This window comes from Rhinolophus hipposideros, assembly GCF_964194185.1.
Source record: "Rhinolophus hipposideros genome assembly, chromosome: 21".
NCBI lineage: Eukaryota > Metazoa > Chordata > Mammalia > Chiroptera > Rhinolophidae > Rhinolophus > Rhinolophus hipposideros.
In genome coordinates, this window is record NC_138067.1 from 15151324 (window position 1) to 15165265 (window position 13942).

The following is a 13942-nucleotide window of genomic DNA, read 5'->3' on the forward strand; positions in this document are numbered from 1 at the left end:
ACCTTCCCTGTGAAGGATGACATCATAGGGAAGGGGAGTAATTGCATGTTCATTCTCACCACAGCATCTTTGGAGGAATGGAGTGACTACCACCTTCCCTCTATGGAATGCTATGATCTGGAAAATTAATTCCTTCCTGAAAGTAACTGGGAAGCCAGAAAGAACTGGTGGGGCTGAGTCCAAAGTGAAAGCGAGTTTCAATAAGAGGGAGAGATCAACATTAAATGTTCCAGAAACCTCAAGTTAAGATAGCAATTGAAAATTAGTTATTGGATTAAGAACTAGGAGGGCTTTGATGAGTTTTAATGAGCAGCTTCAGAGATATAATGGAGGAATTAACCAGACTCCATTGCCTCGGGAATTGAATAATAAGGAAGTGATTCCAATGTGACCAGAGAGTTTTTTTCAAGTAGTTAACAGGGAAGGATATACAAGGGTGAACAAAGGAATAGCGAGGACTTCTTTTTTTTTTTTTTTAAATTAAAGATACTTGTATATGTGCTAATAGGAAAGAGCCCATAAAGAGAAAAATGTTTGAAGACAGAGGAAAAAGAGGACTTATTGATGAAGCAAGATCAGCCAAGGTCCAAAAGAAAACAGGGTGGAAATTATAGTGGACAGATGAATCATGGAAGAAACTTCAGTCTTGTCTTGAGACAAGACAGTGAGAGGTAGAGAGACATATAGATGCATATAAATGTGTTGAATGCATTTAAACATCCTTGATCATTTTCCTCTTAAAATTATTTCAAGACATGTATCAATGCTAGTCAAACGTCTAGATTGGTATACAAAATTAAAATTTGAAGTCACATTAGTAATGGTATCTCACTGATCTGATATAAAACCAGCCAAAGGAGAAATATCTGCAATATCATCCGGTGGAAGAAGTCACTTCTCCTTAGAGCTTTCCTCACCTTGCTTGCCTCCATCATTTCCACCAATGATAGTAGTCCTGAACCAAAATTGGATAGAGAAGGTTGTTTCATTGGTGTACATATTAAATCAACAGTTTCCATGATCTGCATATTTAGGGGTTACATGGCAAAGTTGTTCCATGAGATAAACAATATTAAATGGTTTACTGCAAAATACACTGCCTGTCTTATTATTGACTGTCTCGGGAGCATTACACAAAAGGCACTGCTCTCTACCATCCCTGGACTGTAGAAGATCCCTATTAGTGGTGGTCACACAGGACAAGTGTTCTAGGAAGCATGCCACTGTAGTGTTGTTTTGGCTTTTCGATGTGAATACAGCACCAGTGATGTATTCCATGGACCCCAAAATCATTTCTAGGGAGGCCATCAAAACGCACATATTGTAATGGCTTTGGCACGCTCTTGTCAACACCAGGCTGGAAGTGATGGCTTGAGCATGGGTGGTGTTCCACACCCATTGTCAGAACCCCTCCTCTTCCAAGATCTGTACTTCCAAGATCTCTATAAAGCTATTTATTAAGTGGAACACATCCCCCCAAATACGGCACTCTTGAAAACAGCAAACCCTGCAGCTGGCATTATGTCATTGTACTTTCCATGCTAACTGCTGAAGTTAAAAATCTTAGCAAAGATACCCTCATAACCTTATCATGAGCTCGATCTGCTCGTTGGTCTCATAGCTTCAACATATCACAGTTGAAAGACTCCTTATTACATTTCTCAAAATGAGGTCTAAGAACCCATTTGAGTTAGAATTACTTGGGTTGCTTACTTTGAAATTGGCCCATCTCTGACCTTAACAATAATGTTCTCTGGAGATAGAGCTAACCTTTTAGCAAACGTCCCGGGATTATTGTTTGTAAACTAAAGCCCAATGAATACTGTGTCAGAAATTCTCTACTCTCTGACTCCCCTCACTTTTTTCCCCCAAATTTTATTGAGAAATTACATACACAGAAAACACATACAGAAAACACATAAAATGCATACATTTTAACAGGTATGCATTTAACACAGAAAACACATACAGAAAACACATAAAATGCATACATTTTAACAAAGTGAATACATCTGCGTAACAAGCACTTCTATCAGGAAACAACCAGACCAGGAGCCCAGAAGTCCCCATGTACCCCTTTCCAGACACTATCCCCATAGAAGAGAATTATTGTCCTGTCTTGGAACACCATCAGTTTGTTTTGCCTATTTTTGAACTTTCTATAAATGAAATCACATAATGTGTACTGTTGGGGGACTGGCTTCTTTCACTGAACATTATTTGGTGAGATTCATTCATACTGTTGTGTTTTCTTGTGATTATTCCCCCCACCCCCGATCTTTGCTGGGCAGTATTCTATTGCATGGATATACAATTGAATTATCCTTTCTATTATACGTAAACATCTGGACACTTTTGTACATGTCTTTTGGCCCACGTGTGTACACATTTCTATCTGCCTAGGGATAAATTGCTGGTTCATAAGGCATGTTATTTTTTTGTTCAGCTTTAGGGTTTTTGGTTTCTTTGTTTTTGTTTTTTAATTTCAAAATGATTGTGCCATGTTAAGCCCCAACCAGCAGGGTACGGGTTTCCAGTTGCTCCACACCGTTTACCTCCTCACTTGGTACCATCTGTCCTTTTCATTTTACCTACCATAGTTGGGACATACCAGTTTCATTTTGTGATTTCAATTGTATTTCCCTAATGACGAGTTAAGCACTGTTTTGTATATTGACTATTTTAATACCCTCTTTTAAACGTCCTCTTCAAATGCTGTTCAAGTCTTTCACCCATTTTTAAAAATTGAGTCATCCGCCTTTTGCTTACTGGAGCAGTCCTTTCTACATTTGGAGTCGAGTCCATTGCGGGTATACGTGGATGTATTATAAATATAGTCCAATTGTGTGGATTGTCTTTTCACTTTAACAGAAATTCTTAATTTTAATGTAGTCCAGTTTATCATTTATCATTTTTTTTTGTCTTTCTTAAGAATTATTCACCTATTCATTAATTTATCCTCCCTCATTTTCCCCCCAAATGCTTCATTGATTTATCTTTTACATGGAGGTGAGCTATCTGACTGGAATTTATTTTATTATATTTTGGATGGTATGCAATTTCTTTCTTTTTTCTCTCTCTCTCTTTTCTCTCTCTCTCCCCATATACATATAAAATGAAGCCCAAAGATAGGGCCAAACTCGCCCACCTAGTACAAAGGAGGCTAGTGTTAGAACCTACTTTGCTACCTGCTCTCTTTTATTTGTATGATTATTTTAGTTTTCAGCATTGATTTCTCCAGGTAAAATGGCCTCACTAGCTTATGGTTTCATTTAAGATCTTATTTCCTAACTACCATTCTGAGGTAAGCCACCTTGAACTCTCCTATTCTTTAAGCTTCTTATTGCATTCAGGCCAAAACAAAGATGTCAAAAAAGCCTCAGACCCCTAACCCATGGGTCACAAGTCTGGGACATGTAGTGCGACTTTTGTTTTGTTTTGTTTATTTGGGTGACAATTGTTAGTAAAGTTACATAGGTTTCAGGTGTATAATTCTGTAATATATCATCTATACATCACATTGTGTGTTTACCACCCAGAGTCAGTTGTCTTTCCATCAAGCAAAATAAGTCAGACAGAAAAAGTCAAGAACCATATGATTTCACTGATACGTTGTATATAAAACTGAAAGCAACAAAGGAACAAGACAAACAAATGAAGAAACAAAAACTCATAGACACAGACAATAGTTTAGTGGTTACCAGAGAGTAAGGGGGCTGGGGGTGCTAGATGAGGGTAAAAGAGATCAAATATATGGTGATGGACACATAGGTTTCTAACATGACTTTAAGTCATGGCCCCCAGGTATCCTGGTTCCGTGCTAGTCTTGGTCATTATTTAATTATCTAGAGAGAACAAGTAAATTTGCCAATATTTTCTCTCTGTAAAATGAAGGAATAGAATAAAATTTGCCCCAAGTTCCTTTCAGATCTATTTTTTAAAAAGTAAAAAGACACCCTGTAGTCTCATTACTTCATTTTATTTTCAAAATAGCCAGTTTATCTGTAATTGTGGCACTGTATGACATATTTCTCCTTATTCATTCACTGTAAAAGAAGAATGTCTAGATATTATTAAAACTTAAGGACATTCTGTGAAAGCTACTCAAAGTATTTAAATTCCTGCAATACATAAAAAAAAAAAAAAATCTTATCTCCTTATTGCAGTTTGCCAAAGGATTTCCATTTTAAGACCCACCTCCCGTCTGACACCTTCATTAGCTACGCAGATGTGTTGTTTGATGTGTTATTCCCTTGTAAAAAATCCCAGTTTCCAACCAGGCGGGAAAGACAGATTGAGAATGAGGCCAAAGAATGGATTTTATTAACGATTGCTGCCTGGTTTTGTATACATATCTCAGCTCACATCCTGAGAAATTCCTTTTCACTCAATCCATTTCTATTACAGCCCTGTATTGTGTTACCACCTCATTATCTGTCTGAGAGACTGATTCAAAGTGAGGTTTCACATGCTGAGCATTTGGACAGCAAAGAGCAAGATATTTTATTTTATTTTATTTTATTTTCTAACAGGAAATTCCTGGGAGGTCTCAGGCCACTTTCTTTTTATCACTGACAAGTTGGTTTTGATATTTGAGAATGTAGAGATCAATACCGACTTAGCCGTCAGAAAGACTTGATAGAAGAAACTCTCTAATATTGTGCCAGGAATAATACCTCATCTCTTTGAGACCCATGCTATAAACTTTGCAACCATTTCCGAGTGCCCCCACAGGGGGGACCCCTGGAATAACTTCAAAGGATTTAAGGAAAGCATTTATACCCAGCTCTCCACCAGACCTACTCAGAGCCCTTAGACCTGAGTTTAGATTTCATTGAAGGTAATATTAGGAATCCATGACATGCTTCCACTATTTTAAATGGCCAAAAGAATATTTGATTGACAATCAGGCTGCCCAAGGCAATTAAAATTCCACATCCCTTTACTATTGGAAAACTTTACCAAAGCATTTTAATTCCTCTGGATCTCTCACCCAGATCAGAATCTGTGATTTGAAGATATCTATTAGGAATAAAATAATAAGAATTAATTAAATATCACTGAACAGAGAATAGTTGTTGAAAAGTTAGTCCCAATGTTCTTTCCTCATTGCGGTGGTGGTTACATGCAGCCGTGTATTTGTCAAAGCACATTGAGCTGTACGCCAAAAGAAGTACATTTTATCATACGTCAACGTAAACATATATTTTTAAGTTCATCTTTTCAAAACACCATAGGGGTGAAAATCATTGTCTTTTATGGAAGACGGAGTGCTTTGCCCTAAATCAACATGGTGGGGAGAGAGAGTGTCTCGATTGGGACTCAAGGAGCCAAAGGTCTTGATGAAGACAGGTGCAACGACGAGTTAAGGGCACCTCACCGGAGAGATAGCATCGCCCATTATCCGTCCTGGGAGATGTCAAGGGAGATGGACAAGAAGTCAGGAAGCAGAGATGGAAACTTGAAGTGTCACCAGTTGATCCTAAAGGGGCTGGGATAGAGATGGCATAAGACAACCGGAACACCAAGAAAGAGACTAGTCAGGTGGAAGCAGGAGACCTCAGAGGCAGAGCCTAGAGCTAAGCCCATGAAGGGACGCCATGGCAGGTTTGGTTTTATTCTAATGACTTCCTCATGTCAAGGCGTTTTAGCCCTGGTCTCTGCAGTAAGGGGCAGTGTGAACTTGCTTTTTCTCTCTGGGCTTCAGTTTCCTCATCACCAAATGGTAAGACTAGGGGAGTCATCTCCCTGCTCCCTTCCAGCAGAGAACAGGATGTGAGTTCAAAGTTTAAGTCAGGGTGTGTCTTTAATAAACGTTGTTTCATATATACGTGACACACAAACATCACTAATACAGGTGTATGAAAGCCTCATTCATGATAGAAATAATAGCTCTGCACTTGGTTTTACCCTTCAGCTCCCTTAATTTCTCTCTGTGAAACAAGTACAGACGTAGAGAAAACAGGCAGGTTTAACATTAGGTCCCATTGTGATTCGTTCTCACTCTTTCTCCCATGCCGCTTTACTTGCTTAATCTTGGAAATGGCAGATGAGGAGTATGGACTCAGATGGGCTTTAAATGGGTTGGACCAGTCTTGGGTTATGCATTTATTAGATTTAGGCAATGATGTGGTCATCTGTACAAGCAGTCGTATGTGGACACCAAGTAACTGGGAAGGAAGAAAGCAGTTGATTGAGCACCTTTGGTCTCTGTCCCGAGAAACTTCACACCAGCTATTTCACTCAGTCCTCACAGGTGCTCTCTGGGATGGGTAGTTGTAGTGCTATTGTACAGTCTCTTAAAGCAGTGCTTCAAAATATCTGTGTCCGGTGACACTGGCACTGGCTCAGAACACAGTGCTGAGGATGTGGGGGCTCTCCTGGGACACCCACAGGCAGGAGATGAGGCCAATGGGTTTGAAACAATCATCACAATGCTTATCCTCAACCTTTGGTGTTCTTAGGAATCAGGAGTGAGCCTGTGAGCTACGCAGATTTGGGGTAGGAGGAATGAAGTAAAGCCCGGGGTTCTGCATAATTCTGATGTAAGATTTATAGTTTTGGATGAGGATAATTCAGCCAGGTCACAGGTAATAACGGTGGCTCATTAAAGAAAATGATAAGGTGGTCATTTGGAGTCCCAGGGGATAACACCAGAGATAACTGTGAATAACAAGTCTATGCTACTACATACCTATTCAAATGGCAAGATCCAATCTACTGACAACACCAAATGCTGGCAGAACAAGGAGCAAAAGGAACTCTTATTCGTTGCTGGTGGGAATATAAAATGGCACAGGCACTTTGGAAGCCATTTTGGCAGTTTCTTACAAAACTGAAATAGGCTTCTATTAGATGGTACCAGTCATGCTCCCAGGTATTTCCCCAAACGAGCTCAAGACTTATGTTATAAACATTCCTGCACAAAAACCTGTGCAGGAATGCTTATAGTAACTTTATTCATAATCACCAACACATGGACGCAGGCAAGGTGTCCTTTAACAGGTAAATGTATAAACAAACTGTGGTACATCCAGGCAGTGACATCTTACCAACGACAGGAAGAAATGAGTTATCAAGCCACAAAGACATATAAGAATCGTAAATGCTTATTACCAAGTGAAAGAAGCCATTCTGAAAAGGCTATATACTGCTTACCAACTATATGACATTTTGGAAAAGGCAAAACTAGGGAGACAGTAAAAAAAAAAAAAAAAAAAAAGATCAGTGGTTGCCAGGGGCTTTGGGGAAGGAAGAGAAAAAAGGGATGAATATTTGAAAAACACAGAGGATTTTTAGATCATAGAGATACTGTAAATGTAGATACATGTCATATGTTTGTCAAAACCCATAGGATATACAAAAAGAGTCAACTCTGAGGCAAACTATGGACTTTATTTAATAATGTTTTATAGCAAATAAACCACACAGCTGGTATAGTGGAAGCTGGGTTTGAGTGGGAGGGTCTGAGGTGGTATATGGAAGCTCTCTCTATTTTCTTCTGAATGTTTCTGTAAGAATTTAAAACTGTTCTTAAAAATAAACCCTATTAGTTTAAACAATAAATAAATAAGCATATATTAAAATTATAAAAGAAAAAAAAAGAGGGAGAAAAACCTCAGGCCTTCTCTGAGCACTACTCCTGGGATAATCCTGCCTTACCACGCTAAGTTATTTTCTAAGCCAGGCTATCATTTCATAACATTGTTTTGTCTGAATTCTGTATTTTGACTTTATCATTGATTTATCACTAACTCCTTTTTTCTTAAGTTGTGAATCCCTATTTATTTTAATCTACTTTACTTATTGACAATATATGTTTTAACTGTGAATATCTCATAGATTGGTAGGTAAGGTAAATCATTTTTAGCAAGAAAATCACTTAGCAATGGAAACAACCTCAAACTCTTCTCTCCATATCACTAACTTCTTTCAAAAATGTTATTTCTATTTCTTCATGAATTAAAAATCATACATTTATAATAAGATTTACCATGGATGAAGGGACGATGATTTGCCTTTAAAATAATTTTCTTAAAAACTGAATCTCAGAGACAGGATAGAAAAGTGGTTGCCAGAGGTAAGCCGGGGTATGCGGAATAGCGAGAAGTTGGTAAAAGGGTACAAATGTTCAGTTATAAGATGAGTAAGGTCTGAGAATCTAATGTGTAATATGGTGACTATAGTTTATAACACAATGTATATTTATATCAAATCATTACATACATTTAAAATATCGTACAATGTTGTCAACTAAACCGTAATAGAACTGGGGAAAAATAAAAATAGATCTAAAATATTTTATCAAAGACATAATGTGAATATATAATTAAGATCTATAACAGAAGAAAAATAAAATGAGTAAAAATATGTAAATAAACAAAATCGGGTTTTTTTGTTAGAATTTCAAATATTTTTATAGTTCATTGACATTTTTTCTCACTGCCAGGATGTTTTATGTATTTTATAACTAATCATCCTCAGTTCACGTCGAATTATTTTAATAAGGTTTCCATTTTGAAATGATTTTAAATTTACAGAAAAGTTGCAGAGGTGGTACAGACTGTTTCTGTTATATATACACACACTTTGCCCAGTTTCTCTTAATGTTAACTGTGTATACAACCATTTGTGAAAACTATTAACATTGATACGCTATTAACTAAACTACACACTTTATTTGGATTTCATCAGTTTTTCCACTAATGTCTTTTTTCTGTTCTGGAACCCAGTTACTACAGAATCCAAATACTACATTTCATTTGATCTGTTTTTGGTTTATCTAATTCTTCATAGATCTGACTAGATTGTTATTATGCTAATTTGAAGTGTGGCTGATGGAGGTTCATCCTGAAAGTAGCACTTTCTCCTCTTGTCTTGTGGTGCACTTCTGCTTGCCTTATTAGTTATCTCCAATCAATATTCTCTTTTCAGGAATTTTTAAAAATCCACTTCTTTTTAAACGGATTAATTTAATCAAACCCCATGAAATAATTCCTAAATCTGCTTAACTGAGCCACCGTAAACTGCAGGACATCTTAACACCAATGGCAGTAGAATAATTGCCAACTTTGTCAAGTTATGAAACTGTCATCGTTTCACAGGATACAGCAAACACTGTTCAGGGTCTGGGATCCTTTGCAAAATGGAAAGACCAATGGCACTAGCTTCAATCAATGTATAAGTATCATAAAAAATATTTTCTTGTATTTTAGATAAATGGTTACACGTTCTATTTAGATATATGAATACAAAAACAGATTCCAGTATTTTCTTCCCATATCTCTGTAGATTTTCTTGACCCGCTGGAGGGATTCTGCCCCCATAAGAGACTCCTCAGTTTCTGCAGGCTTTAATGATGTCGGAAGGAAGTAGCGGTGTCACCAGGGCTGGCCTGCAGGAGCCCCTACCCTATAGCCTCCCTTTCTAGTCTTCACCTCTTAGGAATGTGTCCTTATTAAACCAGGCTCAGAAGCTCGATGCATCTGCTCTGAGTCACTGAAAATCTCCTGCAATATGACATCGGTAGTGTCAGGGAGAGCGGGACTTTGTTGTGTGGCATTTAAACTTTCAGCAGGATCACAGGACGTCTGTTATTTCAAGTTGGACTTGATTATTTTTTTTTGTTGAAACCGCCAGACTTTCTGACCATACAATACCAGCTTTCTTCGAATGTAACTCTTTAGTTCCTTTTATGGTAAAGTTTAATACTGTGAACATATGGAGGGTCTGAACGTCTGCCAAATGTTCTAAAAGACAAGGTTATAAATACCCCAGCAGTGAGCTTTGTTCCTTAATGTATGGCTCTGTTACTCGGAGTCAATATGGAAGATGAATCAGATCATAGAGTTGGCTTGGGCATCAGCTTGATATTTCTGGCAAGAATTCATAGCATCTCATTTGCCGGAGCGAGAGAGAAGTGGTTGCTCTGAGGTAACATTAAGGGGATGCAAAAAAAAAGAAATGAATTTTATAAAAAGCCAAGAGCAGAACGATAGCTTAACTGAAACATCCAAAATGTAAATACATAGTCCAATCTTCTCACCAGAAAATGGAAGCTGCGTGTCATCATAATGCCCCTGGGACCGGAGATTACACTCACTGCCCCTTGACTCTACCTTTGGAATAGGCACCTCTGTTTCCTTGCTAATGGGTCTCCCTATTGCACCCCAAGCCCAGTTCTTCACCAATTCCCACGGCCCTATTCACAAGTGTCCCTCTGCCCAAATTTTGGCTCTTCCCATCCGATTCAGTTCAGGACCCACCACTATCACTTCTCTGATTCTGCTCTTTCTTTAGAAAGGGATCTGTTCACCTGCCCTCACTGTCCCCAGCATCCAACACAGCCCATCTCATTTGTGGCTGGGCTGACAACTGAAAGGGACCTCACCCACTTCTGCAGCATAACATGCAATGTGTCAAGATTCGGCCTAACGGGCCTTTGAAAGAAGGCCTCTGGGTGAATAAACCTCAGTGGAGTTTAAGGAAAGCCTGCGCTTTCCAGGTCACTAGGATAATGTTTAATAATTTATGTCCTTCTCACAGTAAGTGCACTTAGTCTCCTGAAGGGCTTAATGTACCTTCCAAAGAGTCCTGGAACTGCCAGGACTGAGCTCATTTATGTGGCAGGATGTGATGATGGGCGGAGAGCTATAAAAGGAATCAGGAGAACTTCACTAAGACTGTTCTTTCCTGGATGACGATTTTGTTTTTCTTTTTGGTGTGCCGTCTAAGCCTAAGCTTCTCCATCTCTAAAATGGGAATAATAACAAATCTGACGAGCTTAGAATATAGATATTAGACTCAAATGACATAAGGCATGGGAAAGCTCTTAAGAACTTGAAAAGGACTCTTGTTATTTGTAGTAATGAGCTCAGTTTTGCTGGCATAACAAAGAACATACAAATCTCAGTGGGTTACAAACACAATTTAATCTCTCACACGGTACCTATTATTTGTAGATTTCTTGCTACTATGCGCCAAGTACCTGCTTCATTCCAAGATTCAGGATAACCTTTTCTGGGATCTTGTCTTCTGGTAGTGGAGGGGAAAAGCAATGGTAGAACCCCATGATGGTTCTTGGACCTTTTGCTCAAATGTGCTGTGTGTCACGCCTGCTTATAATTCGTTTGCCAAAGCAAGTCCAGTTAACAAACCTGACCTCAATTGGATGGAAAAGTGTACTCATCTCATAGGAGACGGAACTCGGAAAGCATCTTACAGGACCACTGTTGAGAGGACCAGTGTCTATTTTGAACAAATCATACAAATATAAAACTTGGGGTGGAATTAAGATCCAGTGAAGTCCCTTTGAGATATTCCTCGGTTACTATGTAGCTTACTAAAACAACAAAACCTGTCAAACTTTTCTCAGCCTTATCTGTGTTCCTTAAACAGCTAGACTACAGCGAAGTAGTCTAGGAAGAAGGTACTCTGATATTAGACAGGGAGGAAATAAATAGACAAGGATTAAACAGACAGGGAAGATGAGAGATTTTTTATAGAGAAAATCAAAATGAAAAAGGACAATAAGGAATAAAAAAAGGAGAAAAAGAGAGAAAACAAAACACCATACATGCCACTTGTGTCACCGGAATTCATAAAGGAGATGTTATATTTCATAGCACTTGATTAGAGGTACATTCTCAGTGAAAGCCAGGGTTCACACACCCGAACTGTCAGTCGTTGTAACAACTTATTAGACTCCGGGTCTCACTGAGCCTCAGTTACTTGGTTATAAAATGAGAAGAACTCAGGTAAGTGCATCTCATAACTTTCAATGAGATAACAGATGTGAAAATGTAAATCAGACAGAAATAACTAGTAAAGCAAAATACTTTGCAGGGGTGGTTTATTTGGTTTTGCTTATTCTAACAATAATCACCATAGGTGGACCCAGTAACCATCCTTCCATCTACTCAGCCATCAGCCCCGAATCATGCATCCACTGATCCAACCTATATTTCCCTATATCAATTAGTAAAAAAAAGCAAACGTGTGTGTGCCATGTGCCATGGAGTTGGCTCTGCCTCCTGGCAACCCTATGAATGAATGACGCCCACCATGTCCTGTCCTCAGCAACCCTGCTCAGCTCCTGTGAACTTAAACGTGTCTTCTTTTATGGAGTCAGTTCATCTCGTAGTTGGTCTCCCTTCTTTCATGCTGCCTCCTACTTTTTCCAGCATTATTGTCTTTTCTGAAGAACCCTGCCTTCTCATGAGGTGCCCGAAGTAGGACAGCTTCAGTTTTGTCATTTTTGCCTCCAGTGATGTTCAGGTTTGATTTGCTCTAGGACCCACTTGGTGTTTCTGGTGATCCGGGGTATCTGGAGAGTTTTCCTCCAACACCATATTTCAAATGAATCTTTTTTTTTTCCTCTCAGCCTTCTTCACGGTACAACTTTCACATGTGTACATAGTAATTGGGGATACAAGGGTACGGATGATCTTAGCCTTGGTCTCTAATGACCCGTCTTTGCTCTTTGTGGTCTTTCCTAAGTCTTCTATTGCTGGGAATAAGAACTGATATTTTTTAAAAGCTTCCTGGTGATGCGAAGGTCAGTCAAGTAATGTAGGTTAGAAGACCAGGCAATGTGGACACTGTGCCAAATTGAGTATGAGATTTATAAAAATTTGGAAATAGGCTAGGCTCTGCTAACCCCACACCATATAGTCTTTAGATGCAGAAGTAGATCCACCTGTCAATCAAGTCAAGCTTCGCATCATTCTTTCCTGTTCTTCCCCTCTGTCTTCTTTTCTCTCTCCCATCCCAGATCCCTTCCTCTATTACTTTACTCCCTGCATCTCTACTTCTATTTACCTATGACCCTGACTCTCCTTGCTTCAGATATGGTTTCTTCCGAGAGCTGGAAAAGTGGTTGTAGCCAGCAATAAACCCCTACCTCAAATGTATAATGCAGAAGGAAAAGAAACCCTTGTGATCCAATATAGGTTCCTTGTTTCATGAAAGAATCTGTTTGAGTCAGTCATTTACCATTCGCACCCATCTCTGTGGACAAGCAAATGATGCAAGACAGTGAGCACGCAAGAAGGAGCGTGTAAGATAGTCCTTGGACAACCAGACGCGGTGGTCAGGGGCAGCTCTTCCTAGAACAGGACAGTCACACAGCTGTCCCCTGAAAGGACCTACTGTATGAAGTGGTCACTACAGGCATGTGCCCACTATGACCAATTGCAATTTCTACACCTGACAATCCTCAGTGACCTTGGGGAAGCAACGGTTCACCTCTCCTGAGCAATTAAGCAATTAATAGGAGCTCCCCACTCCAAATCCCCAGACATCTCAGGCTTAGAAGACCCCAGATTATATTCTGTCATCACCAAGTTAGAAGGAGCCTGGGGTACACTTTGTACTGCTGTCAGCATGACACCTACAGAGTATTACTCCTGAAGACTAAGAGAATATCACATTGGTCTTCTTATTTCCCTCTGCCCTGACCACCATGGGAATTGCAGAAACATAACTATTATAATTTCCTGTATCCATTAAAAAATTAAATGCAAAGTAAGTTAGGTTATAGTGCAAATGTTATGGTGAGAATGTTATGTGGAAAATACATTAGTGGCTCCCACACAGTAGGACCTTAATAAATGTTTAATAATGGCTATATGAATTTACATTTTATCATTAGTTCTTCCATTAAAATGCACTTCTACCTTCTGGGGGGAAATGGCAAGGAATACCTTGTTGTGAGCATGTGAGGAAGGTTAAGCTTTTGCCACAGTATGCCGTTAAGATGGTGCAAAGGACAGTTTTTCTAGCCCAAACAAAATAGGTCAGAAATTTGCAGTTCTGAATTCCTCACTTAATCACACAGATTCTGTATATGTAGAGTCTGCAGGGTTCAATCAGTGCAATCCACCACCACTTTATTCCCACTGTCCCTAGTGTTGTGACTTTGGAGTAATCAGTGGACAAATCA